Here is a 16,172-nt window from a genome sequence, read left to right as displayed (position 1 = left end):
TCTGCTCATGTTCAGATGGAGCCTCCTGTGTTTCAGTCTGTGCCCGCTGCCCCTCACCCTGGCGTTGGGCACCACTGAACAGAGTCTGGTCCATCCTCTGACAGCCACCCTGAGATATTGATCCATTGATCAGATCCCTCTCAGCTTCTCTTCTCCAGCTCAACAGCCCCAGCTCTCTCAGTTTCTTGTCACAAGAAAGGTGCTCCAGATCCCTTAGCATCTTTGTAGCCACCGCTGGACTCTCTCCAGTAATTCCTTGTCCTTCTTAAACCAGGGAGCCCAGGACTCCCTGTCCTCCCCTGGCAGCAGCAGCCTGCTGACCCTTGTCATGTCCCACCTGGCGCTATGGTTGGGGGAAGTGTGACTGAGATTTGTCAGTCCCCTGGGTTGGAAAAAAGTACATACAATCCTGAAGGTCCACAAACAAAAGACCTTTATTTTTTGTAGCTTGGTCCAATTGGCAAATGACTCAGTGGCAGAAGGATTTATGTTACTTAAGCTCAATCGATAAACAGTTTAGCAGCGAAAAGATTGACATGAAAGAGTTTTGTGGCACAAGTGGGGCTCTAAACCTTATGTTACTGTATTACTCACAAAAAGGAAGGCAAAGAAATAGGAATATAGGAAGGAAAGAGAGAGGAAGAAAAGAAGGGGAAAGGAAGGGGGAAGGAAATGGGAAGGGAAGGAAAAGGAAAGGGAAAGGAAAGGTCTCACCACCCTTAGGGCTCCGTGGTGTGTTTGAGGGGTTTGTAGTCTCAGGTCCAGTTCCTATGCAGGAATGCTTGGGTCTGTAGTCAGGGTTCAGCACCCTGTGGTGTGTGGTTCGGTTCCCGTGGTCAGCCCGGTGGGTGGAAGGGTCCCCAGGGTGGCACCCTGCCCGTGCTGGCACAGGTTTTATAGGGTTTATAGCCCTCGGGATCACCTGGGCTTTTGTGCAGGCGTCACTGGGGGTGATTGTGGAAGATGGGGGAGGCCCGGAGGGTCTCTCAGCCTGGGCCTTGACACCGTGTCGGGCCTGTCAGCGCACAGGCTGCGTGTCCTTCAACACAGCACTGCCTGTGTCACCCAGCCTTTGTCTGTGGCTGTCACCTCGGCCTTGACATGTAAATCACCATTCACCTGCTCACGATGGCCCGTCTCCCATGGCTGGGTGTTGCAGGGCTGGGTTTGCCACAGTGTTTGAGAGTCACCCTTGTAGTCTCTCACACCCTGTCCCGGGTTGGGATCAAACCAGAGACACTCCTGCTGTTTTCTGCCATTTCCATGCAAGTGAAGAGTATGGCCCAGGGGCTTTGCTCAGTGCTTATTACTGATAGAAATATTAGCTACAGGTTGTTGAAGCTGAAGGATTTCCACCAGGAGCAGGACTCGCGTGTGCCAGGCCGTGTACAGATAGGCCGGCAACCTGGGCCTGGGCCTCATCTTGGCAAGACGCAGAATTTGACCCCCTGAAGACAAGCGGCCTCTGGCAGCCCAGGGACACGTACTGAGAGAGGCAGTGGCCGTGGTCACTGTGCTGCTGCTTGTGTTTTGCCCGAAGGTACGACCGGACCAAGCTGTCGCTGAAGGAGATCACGAACGTGCAGTATGTGTCGTGCGTGAACCCGACGGCGGGGAGCTTCACCATCAACCCTCGGCTGCAGGTAAAGCCCTGCACAACGGCAGGTGCATCGCTGGGTTTATTTTGGGGTGGATCATTTAAACGTGAGGTTAGAGGACAACCACTGGCAGATCCTGCTGTTGTTTTATCAGTACAAATGGCACGAATCTGTCGAGTGACTGTGATTCCTAATAGTGAAGCACCGAACTGGGTCCCTTATTCCCTTGTTTGTTTTTCCTCGCATTCTGCAGCTCCGTCAGAGGAGGAAGTCAAAAGTTGCCAGCCAGCTTAACACCTACTTTCAGGACAACCTTCTGGTCCATACAGGCAGATTTTGCCTTCATTTAGCTCGTATTTAGCTCTGAAGCATGGTGCATTAACGCCGCCTGCTTTCCAGAATTGTCTGCTGCAGCTGTCAGTAAAAAGAGGTGTGGGGGAGAAACCCAAACGAAGAAAACAGACAAAACTAAAAAAAAACCCAAGCCACACCAAAACACAACAACAACAAAAACCCCAACAAACCCCAAACCAAGCAACCAAACAAAACCAACAAAACAACACCAAAACCAACCAACCAACCAAATCCCCCCAAAAACCTAACCGAACAAAAAAACCCCAAGCCAAACAAAAAGCAGTTCAAGCGCTGCTGATAACAGAAGATTTGGGAAGAGATCTTAAACATTAGACTTTGATTTTTGGGAGCTGCCAACCGATGGAGGGACTGGGTAGCAGTGAGCAAAATTCATTTCATCATAGAGAAACCTAATGACCAGAGTCAGCTTGGACCCTGGCTCCTCTTCAGCAAGGTGTGGAGTTAAAATGAAGTGTCCCATGGGCAACTTTGCAAGTTCCAAATTAGTAAAGAGGTCCTCTGGGAGATGGCACCTTCCAGGGGCTGCTCTTAATAGAGACAGTGACTGGGCTTTGTCAGAGGTCGGTGGGACCTTCAGAGCCCTTTGGCTCTTCAATGGACTGCACTTCCAGTGCAGCATTGGTGAGATGCAGTTGAAAATCCCTGGTTTAGTGAGCAGAGTGATGTCACTTCCCACCTGAGCTCTGCTGGCAAACTGGGAGAGGGAAATAACCTTGTTCAGGTGGACTGCAAATCAGAGAATCATAGAACAACCCAGGTTGGAAGGGACCTCAAAAGATCATCTGGTCCAGCATTTCATGGGAAAGGGAGCCTAGATGAGATTATCACAGCAAATCCCCAAGGGCATTTTGCTTGAAAGGTGTTTTTCTACCTCTCTGACCTTTCCATGCCTTCCTTTCTCTCCCTCAGCGTCACTTCTGTGTCTTCGCGCTGTCCATCCCTGGGCAGGATGCCTTGTCCAGGATCTATAGCACCATTTTAACGCAGCACCTGACAAGTGGAAATTTCTCGGGGGCTGTGCAAAAATCAGCTCAGCAGCTGATTGCCCTTGCCCTGGGACTGCACCAGAAAGTAGCCGCTACATTCCTTCCAACAGCCATCAAGTTCCACTACATTTTCAACTTGAGAGACTTCTCCAATATCTTCCAAGTAAGTGCAGTTGCTGTCCTGTGGGACTTGAAGCTTGTCCCGATGCTACAAGAGGCTGCGGAGCTGTGTTCCTCTAGCTCTGGTGGGCAGAATGCAGTCTCCTACCTAAAAATGACACAGCACATGTGTGCCCTGAGTAAAGTGGGTGACCTTAGGCCATTCCTTAATTCCTTGTTAGTTTTGGATGGATTCCAGAACCATTGCCCATGGCTTTGAGAAGCTTAGTTACTTTCCAGCCTCTTGTGGTCAGCGGGGAGGGATGAGTAGTTCCAGATGGATGTGCAGGTTTGGGGTGGGTTGAAACGCCCTCTGGCTGTAGAAGGGACCAGCTGAAGGGAGCTTTGGGCTTCCGACTTCAGCACTTAAATGACTGATGGTGAGTGCGATGGAGCTGCGCTCATCTTTGGGAGCCTCAGTTCCACACGTGTAAATGTGGGGATTAATGGCACTGTTCCGCCACACAGGCAAATTATTTTATTGTACTGAAGCAGGTGGTGGATAGTTAGTGGGTTACTGGCCCTGAAGTTAGATCCAGCTTAGCTTGTTGGCCTGTACTGGCATGTCCTCTTAGCTTCTTGATGGTCAGATGCTCAGTATGTGCATGAAGGGTGGCATTTAAAAAGGTGATAATTGAATCAAACCCAGCTTTGACTTAATTGCTAAAACTGAATTTCCACCAGAGCCAGTTCTGTACCAAGGGGAAGTTGTTCAGATTTAGAAATATTTTCTTCCAACAACGGAGAGACTTTTTTTTCCCCTGAAATCTCATACTTTGAAGCAGTAGATATTACTGCTCAAAGAGCCTTTCAGAGTTTAAGGCTGATTAGTAAAATTTGAGAAGGTTCTCAGCAGCCGAATCGAGAGGTTTGGAACACCATAAACTCTTGTAGAACCCCGGTTTGTAACTTGTTGCTGTCCTTCTTAACACCTGTTCTCCTAAGTACGTACTGAAAGTTTGGTGCCTTGTGGTCTGGTCCATCACACAAGAACTGAAGTAATGACGTAGTGGGAAATGCAAAAACAGGGCCTTGAAAAAGTTAATAACTCTTTTGTGCCAAGAAAGAATCAGACCTGTCACTTATGCTCAGCTAAACATCAGCAGCTTTTGATGTTAGATGTGGGTCGTGTTAGCTCCTGACTTCTAGTTAATCTGTGCTTTGAAAGGCAGAGAGAGAAAAGCAGCATTTCCATGGGAAGCTTTAATTTTAACTGTAACCTGCTTGAAAGGTGCTCAGGTTGTGGGATATTAGGAAATGTCCTGCCAGGTCTGGATGCTGGGGCAGGAGCAGCGACTGAGCTCAGGTGTTGTTTTGTTTATCACGTGGCTTCAGGAGTGGGGGAGTCTGGCTCCTGGGCTTCATAATGTTTATTGAAATAGTGGTCCAATTTTTCTTGAAATCCTTCCTTACCTTTTGGATTCATTCTTGATTATTCCTTCACATTAAATATTCTTGAGTTTTTGAGATCTCCTGATATCCTGTTTGTCCCTACGGGAACACAATTTTCTTCCTGAAATTGAGTGTGAAAGAAGCTCTGGACTCCGGGAATGCATTTCCATGTGTTACTTTCATTCAATCTTCATAAACTCATAATTTAGCTCACACTCTCTTGTCCAAACCCTTCTTGTGCAGTGCTGGCTTCAAAGTCAGGTCAGGCTGATCAGCCAAGTTTTGAATGTTTCCATGACCAGAGTTCCCATAACCTCTCCGACCCTTGTCACACCACTAAACCCACTCCACGGTGAAGCTGATATATTTTTATTTCAGTTGGAATTTCCCTTCCTGCAGTTTGTTACCTCTTGTCCTTTTGCTATACACCTCCAAAAAAAATTGGCTCAGTCTTCTCTATAACTCCCTATTAGGTAGTTGTAGACAGAGTCAAAGAATCACAGAACAGTTTGGGTTGGAGGGACCTTCCCAGCTCCCCCAGTGCCACCCCTACCATGAGCAGGGACATCTTCACCAGCTCAGGTTGCTCAGAGCCCCATCCAGCCTGGCCTGGGATGTCTCCAGGGATAGAAACAGAATTAAAATTCCCCTTCACCTTTTCCCCGAGCTGAACAAACCGATTTCTCTCAGCCTTTCCTTGCATGTCCTGTCCTCCACCATTTTATGACCTTGGTGGCCTCCGTTGAACTCGTTCCAGTATGTCAATGTCTTTCTTGTCCTGGGGGCCCCAAAAGTGGATTGAACCTCACACAGCTTTTGTCTGCCTGTCAAGGTCCTTCCCTTTGCGTTCTGCGTGGTCAGTGCCAGCTGCAGCCCTGCTGGGAGAGCACTGCTGGCTCCCGCATGGAGACACCCACTGCCCCGGTACCAGCCCCTGCGGAGCACTGGAGCTGCAGTGAGACCTCGGAGCCTGCTGGGCCAGCCAGTTCTCCACCCACCTTCCAGTCTACCATGGCCCATGACCCTTGATATGATGCTAACTGGGAAAAAAAAAAAAAGATAAAGGAATAAACAACCCCCTTTTCCTGGTTAGGGACAGGTGAGTTTCCTTAGCTTGTGGGCAGATGGAGAACTGGTGGATGTAGCTCGGTGCATGTTGCCTTTTTCAAATTCCTTTTAATCCCAGACAAGCAATCAAATACCGCCTGCACAATAGCTGTGTGTGTGAAGGGCATTTGGAGATTGTTGTTTTACCGACTGTTCTGTAGTTATACAAGCAGCCAATGACAACTGTTAAAGGCACAAAGCACGTAGAAATTGCAGCTGTGGAGGGGTCAGCCCCTGGACTTGCTGCCGCTGTGCTGTGATACTGCTGGCTCTGCACAGGTCCTTAAAATGGCTCCATTTGCAGCCTGTCCAGTGGCTCTGTTGTTATCTCACTATTATATACATACTGTTATATACATAATATATTATATATTAATACTGCGCCTACCAACCTTAGAAGCCCAGCTTGATTCCCTTTGTCAAAACTGCCTGACAGCTCTTATGACAAGGAGTCCTGTGCTAATTACCTCATTACAAAACACTCCAAGAACTTGTATCTTAATTGCTGCAGCTAATGAATTTGGACATTGTACGCATGTGAGTGTTGCACAGAACAAGGAAGACGGCCCCAAATCAAGTCAGCAATAATTCCTTTCAACAGGTACAGGTCCTTACTGCTCTCATGTTTTCCCTTCTGCACCCAAGACCCATTGCCAGCTGGCTCCAGCTGGTCAGGCTGATGTCTGCGTTGCTTGGAGCGAGGGTTCAGCTGAAGGTGACTCCAGGTGTTCACTACAAATGATGGCAAAATACCAGAGAGATTTGTCAGGTATTGGTGAAACCAAAGGGAAAAGAGCAACCTATACACCCAGGGGTAGGAGGCTCGGCAGGCAGCAGTGGATTGACTTTGTCAAGCACTGTTCATGTTTGTCCTGACTGATTGGAATGATCGTCTCTGGGGGTCTGAGTATCTTCAGTGGGATTCCCTTTTGCCTGGCGAGTCGCGTCCTCTCCCCCAGCAGAGAAAAATGGGCATTTCTGTCTGTAGTGCATCAGCTCTTCCTCATGGACAAACACGGAGAAGAGCTCAGAGGAACTGTGTTTCTGAAGCACCTCATTCACTGGAGGTGAAAGGAGTCCAAGGTGACTGTCCTCTTGTCAGACATCAGCACTTTGCAGATCTAAGGTGGGATTAGGCTCCAGTTCAAGGTGCTCAGATTCAGGTAGGTGAGGATATCCAGGTTCATCCGAGGCTGTGGAGGCCAGAAGGGTGTCCAGCGCCCCATCAGGGACACAGGTGTGGTTTCACTCTGTTGCCCAAGTGTGGGTCTCTAATGCTTTTTGAAACATGTCAGGATACCCAGCCTGGGTTCCAGCGGCTGTTCAAGGACACAGGTGTCTTCTTCTGTTGTGTGGGTTCCTGTCTGAACTGCTTGAGCCATGTTGTTTTCCAGGCTGCCCTGGCTGTACAATAGGTTTCTCCTGAGATGAACCATCTAGTTGTGTTGACTTGGGAAGGCTGTGGGAAATTCCACGTATCCCTACAGAACAATGATTTTCATCCACTGTTCTCATTTGATTTTTGTCTCTGGACATCACCTTCAGCTGGAAAACACTAAATGCCTCAGCATTACAGAATCCCACATAATCCCAGCCTGGTTGAGTTGGAGGGACCTCTGGAGATCCCCCAGTCCAAGCCCTGCTCACGCAGGGTCACAGAGCAGATCACACAGGTGGGTCCAGGCGGGTTTCAATGTCTCAGAGAAGGAGACTCCACACCCGCTCTGGGCAGCCTGGGCCAGGCTCTGGCACCTCCCAGCAAACAAGTTTCTGCTCATGTTCAGATGGAGCCTCCTGTGTTTCAGTCTGTACCCGTTGCCCCTCACCCTGGCGCTGGGCACCACTGAACAGAGTCTGGTCCATCCTCTGACAGCCACCCTGAGATATTGATCCATTGATCAGATCCCTCTCAGCTTCTCTTCTCCAGCTTAACAGCCCCAACTCTCACTGAGTCTTTCCTCATCAGAAAGATGCTCCAGACCCCTACCAAACCATCTAGTTGTGTTGACTTGGGAAGGCTGTGAGAAATTCCATGTATCCTTGCAGAACAATGATTTTCATCCACTGTTCTAATTTGATTTTGTCTCTGGACTTCACCTTCAGCTGGACAGCATTAAATGCCTCAGCATTGTACTCAGTGCTGCTGCTTGTCTGGCGTCAGCTGGCCAAGGGTGAAACTTTGGTTCAGGCCCTCAAGTAGAGATAAGCTGGTCTGTCCTATGTGACACCAGGGTAATGTGTGTGTTGTGGGGGGGTTTGGCTCCCAAAGGGGAACATGAGTCTCCAGGGAGGTGGCGACTGGCAGAAGGGCTGTGGGTGAAGAAGGGGGATGAAGAGGGGAAGCCAGCACTGGGCATGGTTCCTCTGCTGAGTACACAAACACATTCGGGTCACTGCTGACCTGGGAACACACCAGGGTCTGGGCTGAAGGATGCTGCTTCCTGATTTTTAAAAAGAATAACAAGGAACCTCAAAATCTATGACCATCTTCAGCCCCCTGGGCTCGTGGCTGGTTTTAAATGACTACAGAAGGCTCAGCAAGTACCGTAATAATTTGTAATAATCTAACTTTAATTTGCTGTCACGTTTCACTGGAAATATGAGGAGGGGCTGGAAACCACAGTCAGGGATGACAGGCAAGAAGGGGCTGGAGCAGGGTTAGGCAAGGTCTGCAGGAACGGCAGCCTGGCTCCTGGTTGTTGTGAGTATATAATTTACTGTTCCTGATGTTACTGCTGCAGGGGCAAGGTCACCCTTCAGTCCTTTGTAATCCTTTGGGCTCATCAGAAGGTATTATCTGTTACTTTCGCTCTGTAGTGGGTCCCGTCTGTGGTTCAAGTCCGACACTACTTTGTCTTGCACTTCTACAGCACCTTTTCGTGCCTCTGGGTCCCACCATGCACTGCAGAGTTCAATTGATTGGTACGCTCCAAGCAATTTACCCTTGATTAAAGCAGACAGGTCTCTGCAGTGACAGAGTTGTGGATTATGCTTTTTAAAAATACATTCCCCGCTGGCTCCCACCAGAGAAAGCCCTGCTGCTGTCTTTCTTTCCATCTGAAAGGGTTACCATGGTATTATGCTCTAAATTATATCTGTCATCTCTGTAAAATAATAATCATAGACCCAGCAGGGTTGTATTTTGCTTTTTATTCCTATTTCTAACAAGATTTTGAAGCAGCATGTCACATTAAGATCTGTGGCAGCTGGGGAAGAGCAGGCTCTCTCCTCCTGACAGCCAGACAGCAGCGGGGGCTCCGGCGTGTCCTGCTGCTCCACGTCGGCTCCGCTGCCAGTGAACTCCTCACTCCTTTGCATGGGGAGGGATTTTCATGTTCACCCTTGGTTGAGCTCACTAAAGAGCCCTGCAAACTTCAGGCTTGAAGCACCGAAATGCACCTTGTGTGTTACGTGCTGACATTGTGGCTGAGTTGGGAATGACGGCGGCGAGATGGGCGCAGGGTCAGCAAGAGTTTGTTTTGTGCCTTGGTCTGGCACGGTTGTTTGGCACAGCTTTACCTTGGGTTTGGCTGGCGTGTGGTTACCTGAGCCAGTCTGGTTTCACAGCTTCCCCCTCCTTCTCTCTTCCCATCCCTGCTATTTTTCTTCCTAACAGAGATCCAGGTGCCAGCAGCTGCTCTATCGCACATGGCAACCACGGTGCTATGGAACAGGCTGCCCAGGGCAGTGGTGGAGTCATCATCCCCGGAGGGGTTTGAAAGGTGTTTAAACAAGGTGCTTAGGGACATGGTTTCGTGCTAGAATTAGGGTATGGTTGGACTCGATGCTCGTGAGGGTCTCTTCCAGCTGAAATGATTCTGTGATTCTATGCAGTGCCAAGGGGGTGACTGGAGCCTCTCGTCAACCCTCCCTGATATCAGAGCAGATTTAAAAATTGGCACTTTAAATAGGACTCTTGAGTTTGTGGCCCACACGCTGTTGTTGTGTTTGTCATTGTTTTCATGTCACCGCTGCTGAGGCAGCTCCAGGCTCCCCAAGAAGAACGTCAGGAGAAAGGAGAGCAGGTGCTTCATCCAGCAGTGCAGGACAGCTAGAAAGGGGTCGCTATGCTGCACTAGTTAGTATAATTTTAAATGTTATTTAGACTGCAAAGAAAAAGTTATTTATTTTTCTTGCCTGGTCTCCAGGGATGGTTCATCCACCACCTCTCTGGCCAACCTGGGCCAGGCTCTCACCACCCTCAGGGGCAGCAATTTCTTCCATATCTAGAGCGTCCCCGTCGCTCTCTGGGGACGCAGCTGGTTGCCGTGGCAGAGCCTGGTAGCTCTGCTGAGAGGAGTCGGGAGAGTCGGGTCTGTAAAGTGAAGGAAGGGGAGATGTTCAGGTGTTAAGTTAATAAACTGCTTACAGATTTGTGAAACGTGGATTTTCTTCCCTCTGAGCCTTACATTTGCTTGCATCAAGAACACAACTTTTGTGGCTTGGAGTGTCTTTAGAGTGACTTTTTTTTAGGACCTGATGGGTTTCACCTTATTCTCTTTGAGTCATCAGCTCTTCTCACTATCTTTTCTCTGAAATAAATAAAATAACAGCTTGACAGCTGTAATGACAAATGTGAAACCCAAATGATTTGAGCCATGATCCATCGAGCTGAGATGGCCTGCTTTACATTGCTTTTAATACATTTTATGTTTTGTGTGTAAATAATTAGATGTTAGGAATAAAAACTGTCTGTTTAATACATGCCATTGAAAACCCTGGGTGCTGTTAATAGGCTTAGTAATAGGTGACACCTCTTTGAAATATAATTCTTTTATGCATTTTAATAGAGTTCATGGTAAACATGCTGTGATAAGCAGACAGAAACTAATATTTCCTGCAGCCAGAATGCACCTAATTAAAATTAATTGATTTTAGAAAAAAATCATCACCGCTAAGATGTCCAAACTATCTTCTTCTTGACAAAGCAGCCGTGCTGTGGTGTTGGGATGCAGAAACCCGCCCGTCGGGCTGGTGTCTGACCCTACGCACTCTTGGAGATCAGGCTGCGCTGGGGATGCACTTTGGCTGTTAAAATTGGTGTAATATATACAATTGCTTTGGGAAATTGGAGGTAACGAAGGGCACGTTCTCCAGGGGCTTCTTCAGAAGTTTATTTGCAGGTTGTTACAGTAACTCTGCATTTTGAGTGATTCAGCCCCATTCAGCCTGGATGCTGGGGAGACATCAGGCCCTTCAGGTCAAGGTGGGGTTTACTGCTGGTCTCTGCACCCCACAGGGCCTTCTGTTCTCTACCCCGGAATGTCTGCAGCACCCCCAAGACCTGGTGAAACTCTACCTGCACGAGTCAAACCCAGTCTACCGGGATAAGATGGTTGAAGAAAAGGATTATGGTACCTTTGATAAAATCCAGCTGGAGACGGTGAAGAAATTATATGACGTAAGTGTTGAGGTTCATAACTCTGATAATAACGTACGTGCTTACAGGAAAAAGGTTCCTTGGGCAAGAGAAGTTTGACCCAAGGTCTGCCAGTCTCTCACTTGCAGGGAGTGTGATGCTCTTGGTGGGACACCAGGAGCAAAATCTCTGTCAACTGCTTCCTGGGCTGCCAATGTTGGTATTTGGGTGAACGATGCTCTCCCTAAGGGCACCGGGGAGAGGAGATTTCGGCTCTGTGAATTAATTAAATTATTTTATTTAAATGTCTTGAGTCTTGTGGCAAAAGCAAAAGAGTCAGATCCCCAGTCTTGGTGGGAGTAAAGTGAGATGCAGGCACAAATCCCTAGTGCTTTCCTTTTTTTCCAAAATATCTTCCTAATGGAAGCTCTAGACCTGCTTTGCTTCAGTCCTGTCATCACCCGGCAGTGTTGCCATTGGAGTCCTGCAAATATCACAGTAACGCAGACAGTGCTTTTTCCTCTGGCTGTTAATCATTGTCCATGCAACAGTGTCATGCTGTAGCTGTTGCTGTGGGGCTTTTCTTGTGCTCACATTTTCTTAAGGTGATGAGTTCTTGTGATTTACAAAAGGTCCAGAGCAAGTATTGGGGCTTTATCCTTTCCCTTTCCTTCCTTTTTGTCGCTCTTTCCCCTTTTTCAACACACAGGTGCAGCTATATGGACATTTTTTGGAACACTGTGCTTCACTTGGAAAGATGACATAGAGCTGCAGTGTTTTCTCCTTTACTTCTTATATACCTTTTTTAAAAATTATTTTTAAATTTGACAGGACATTGAGGAAACTTTAGAGCAGACCAAGCGAATGAACATTTATTGCCATTTCGCTAAAGGCGTTGGAGAACCCAGCTACAGGCCAGTTCCGACCTGGGAGGAGCTGAACAAGATCCTTGTGGAAGCCTTGGGCAGCTACAACGAAGTCAACGCTGCCATGAGCCTGGTGCTGTTTGAGGACACCGTGTGCCACGTGTAAGGGAGTTTTCTGTCTTTATGCTCTCATTGTAGCTTTTATCCATGCAGATTGTTTCCATGGAGGTTTCTGGAGGATGTCGGTATCCATTATTAGAGCAGAAGGAGCTGGAGGTGTGCAGAAGCTTCATCTGCCCACGTGGTGTGTCCTGCACAAATACTGCCCTGCTTCTCCAGCTGCTGCTGGGGGGATCTTTTGACACTGTGAGGATGCGGGGCTGTCGGATGGAGGGTCAGCATGCTGCTGGTCGTTTGAAGTCTGGTTGCTGTTACATCTTTGGCCCTTGATGCTCTGCATACGGCACAGACGTTTATTGTACATGACATGGATCAAGTGCTTTTTGTCTTCACTTGACAGCCAGCCACAGAACTAGTTACACCAGGATGTCCCTAAATGCTTTCACAACTGGGTTAGAGGCACGGTTACACAATTCTCAGTGGGATTTTCAAATGTATATAATGTGAGATTACGTGAATTCAGGCTACTAGTTTGAATGGACTGAGGCACTTAAATTGCCTGGATCCTTTGGAAAGCCTGCTTGCATTCCGATGCCTGGAGGTCCAGCTGGATTCCCTGTGGAAACTGGACACGTGGGACTATATGAAAATAGCGAGCCTCCGTTGATCATTATGAAGCTATTTACATGCCTGTGGTATGGATCGTGACACGTACCTCCAGCTCTTATACATGATTTAAATGCTTGTTGGGAATTCCACAGAATCACAGAATCCCAGAATGTCAGGGGCTGAAGGGACCTGGAAAGCTCCTCCAGTGCAATCCCCCCATGGAGCAGGAACACCCAGCTGAGGTTCCACAGGAAGGGGTCCAGGCGGGTTTGAATGTCTGCAGAGAAGGAGACTCCACAACCTCCCTGGGCAGCCTGGGCCAGGCTCTGCCACCCTCACCATGAAGAAGTTTCTTCTCCAATTTAAGTGGAACCTCCTGTGTTCCAGTTTGTACCCATTGCCTCTTGTCCTGTCATTGGTTGTCACTGAGAAGAGCCTGGCTCCATCCTCCTGACACTCACCCTTTACATATTTATAAACATTAATGAGGTCACCCCTCAGTCTCCTCTTCTCCAGCTCCAGAGCCCCAGCTCCCTCAGCCTTTCCTCACACGGGAGATGCTCCACTCCCTTCAGCATCTTGGTGGCTGCGCTGGACTCTCTCCAGCAGTTCCCTGTCCTTCTGGAGCTGAGGGGCCACAACTGGACACAATATTCCAGGTGTGGTCTGATTTTTGGGGGCTGAAATGCAGACCTGGCCTCAGATAATTTCTGAAGATGAACCTCCCCTGTAAATCATAGTTTTAACTGATTTTGCCTGGAAACATTGTATCATGAAGAGCAGGTTTGTGACTAAGCTAGAAGGAAGCCACTGTCCTGCTGCACACTTGTGTGGGTGATTTCAGGTTTGCTGGACCTGGTAACCTAATGCAGTTACTCTCATGCAAATTAAAAAAATACATATATATATATAAATTTCTACTCCTTTTAACTAGCTGTTTAACCAGTTCTGTTCTAAGAGCTCAGCAATCTGTTCCTTTTGCGGTGCAGCGTGCTGGCTGTGCTGGGGCATGGCTTCCCTTATAGTTTGGGCATTTACTTCTTTGTATTCATGAGTCATATGCAACCTGATGTCCATTGGTGTTTCTGCTTGCAGAAAGGTGACAGTAATTTTAATCTTGTGCTTCTTTTGCACTTTACATAAATTGGGATTTTCAACAAAACCTGTCAGTATCCCTCCAGTTAATATTGTGAGTAATCGGGAAGGCGAGGTTTGAGTATTCAGCATGATTTTCACTGGAGCTGAGTGATTTCGATTCAGCGCATTTGGAAATTGCGTTTTGCTGAAACACACAAATTATTCCATCTCCAACAGCTTATGGATGACATCTTGAATTTGTTGTGAAGTTTCTGTTGGGAAAAAAAAGTAAGGGAGTTAATGTATGTGGGGAGGTGGGGGATATGGGTCAGTCACCTCCTGACCCGGGGCTCATGGTGCCCATTCCCAACGCACACCCCGTGCCCTTGCTTTTGGGGACAGCCAGCTAGAGAATGAAAAGCAGGAACATTCCAGCTCTCCACACAAGCTGGATTGCTATTCTGGGTTTAATTTCACAATCTGTGGGAGTCTGCACATAGATCATAAGACGCTTGAGTTGTAATAAAGCAGTACAGTATTTCTTGCAGTCTTATTTGAAAAATTAATTAGATTAGTCTAGGAAAATACTCAGTTAAGTGAGTTGAATAAAGGCAGTGATGTCAAGAGGGGAATGGTGCTTGCATTTCAGACACCTGACAGTGAGGTTTTCACAGGTAGGATCCTCTAAACCTCCCTCACTTGGGATTTTAACGTGGGGATGTCAGCAATTGCTTAAAGAGAATAGACTGGGGGCAGAGCTCACTGTGCAACTCTCAAGGACAAGTGAACAGACCTGAAAAACAATAGCAAGTTCATTTTAAGTGTGACAAAATCTCACTCTTAATGGTGGCTTGGATAAATAATGTTGGACTGTATTTTCCAGACAGGTATTATGCTATTCCAGATGTATATGAATATGCTTTAATGCATAGCAGGACCCTTCACCTGAACGTGAACCCAAAATGCTTTGTGAAGAGGAACCTTCACTGGAGAGGTGCACCAGAGCCATGAATTCTGTTCTCACTATTTGCATGTCCATGTAATGTGTTTTTTCCCTTGTCCTCCCTGCAAAGACATCCAGGCCTTCACCTTAAAATATTTCTATCCAGCAGGACTTGGCAGGTGGAAAAATATTGGACACAGTTTGAATCGCCACCAAACTATTTTTTTAATCAGCTACGTCCTTTGTTTGGGCCTCAGCAGAGATGGGGATTGATTGCTGACATGTCTCTTAGATTGACATTTTTCATCCCATTCAGACTACGGTTTCCTAGTGATTAAAATATATATTGAAAAGCAGTGGGCAGAGAATAAGAAAAATACTCTTATTAATGACAGATTTGATATGCTTCAATTTAGTTGCCGCATCAACCGGATCCTGGAGTCCCCCCGAGGGAACGCTCTCCTGGTCGGCGTGGGTGGAAGCGGGAAGCAGAGCCTGACCAGGCTGGCGGCCTTCATCAGCTCCCTGGAGCTTTTCCAGATCACGCTGAGGAAAGGGTACGGGATCCCTGACCTGAAGGTGGGTGACTCCTGGGGCTGAGGTGGAGCGGAAGGGAATAAAAAGCAGAACTTGCCCTGAAAACTTTGGGATCCCCAATTTAAGAAGGACAAGGAATTACCAGAGGGAGACAAAGATGCTGAGGGGTCTGGAGCATCTTTCTGATGAGGAAAGACTCAGTGAGAGTTGGGGCTGTTGAGCTGGAGAAGCTGAGAGGGATCTGATCAATGGATCAATATCTCAGGGTGGGTGTCAGAGGATGGACCAGACTCTGTTCAGTGGTGCCCAACGCCAGGGTGAGGGGCAACGGGCACAGACTGAAACACAGGAGGCTCCATCTGAACATGAGCAGAAACTTGTTTGCTGGGAGGTGCCAGAGCCTGGCCCAGGCTGCCCAGAGCGGGTGTGGAGTCTCCTTCTCTGAGACATTGAAACCCGCCTGGACCCACCTGTGTGATCTGCTCTGTAACCCTGCGTGAGCAGGGCTTGGACTGGGGGATCTGCAGAGATCCCTTCAGCCCCCACCAGGCTGGGATCCTGTGATTCTGTCTTGTTGCGTGTTGAATGACGCCATTGTGAAGACAGTAAAAAGCTCCAGAGACTATATGGGACTGCAGAGAGGAGCAGTGCTTCCCAACACATCTGTGGGGTGCAGACAGGCCTGATGTCCCCTGCCAGCCCTCTGAGCTGGCCAGACCCAACAACATCCCAGCCCAAGGCTCAGAGTCAGCGCTGGGCTCCGATGATAAACCCCTGGTGTGGACATTCAGTTAATGCTTGTTCAAGAAACCGTATTTGACTATAATTTCTAATTAAACCAAGATGTGGTAATTAGCTCATCTGTGAGGTGCCTGTTGTGGAGTGATTTGGAGGTGGAAAAGGAGCAGGAGAGAGCAGGAGGAGAGTTCCAAAGTCGTATCCAGTCCTTCCACCAGGATTTTGTATGAGGGAGGGACTGAGGGGATGGTGGATGGTTCACTATAGAGAACAGGTGCCTGTGCTTATATCTATGCGCAGGCTAGT

At 48.0% G+C, this 16,172-nt stretch overlaps 1 pseudogene; it reads left to right on the top strand.

The window, feature by feature from the left end:
- LOC139826018 (dynein axonemal heavy chain 9-like) overlaps positions 1–16,172 on the top strand; it is an 87,468-nt pseudogene that overhangs the window by 51,517 nt on the left and 19,779 nt on the right.

Source organism: Patagioenas fasciata, chromosome 33 (genome assembly GCF_037038585.1).
Source record: "Patagioenas fasciata isolate bPatFas1 chromosome 33, bPatFas1.hap1, whole genome shotgun sequence".
Classification (NCBI taxonomy): domain Eukaryota; kingdom Metazoa; phylum Chordata; class Aves; order Columbiformes; family Columbidae; genus Patagioenas; species Patagioenas fasciata.
This window is presented reverse-complemented; position numbering and strand designations above follow the sequence as displayed.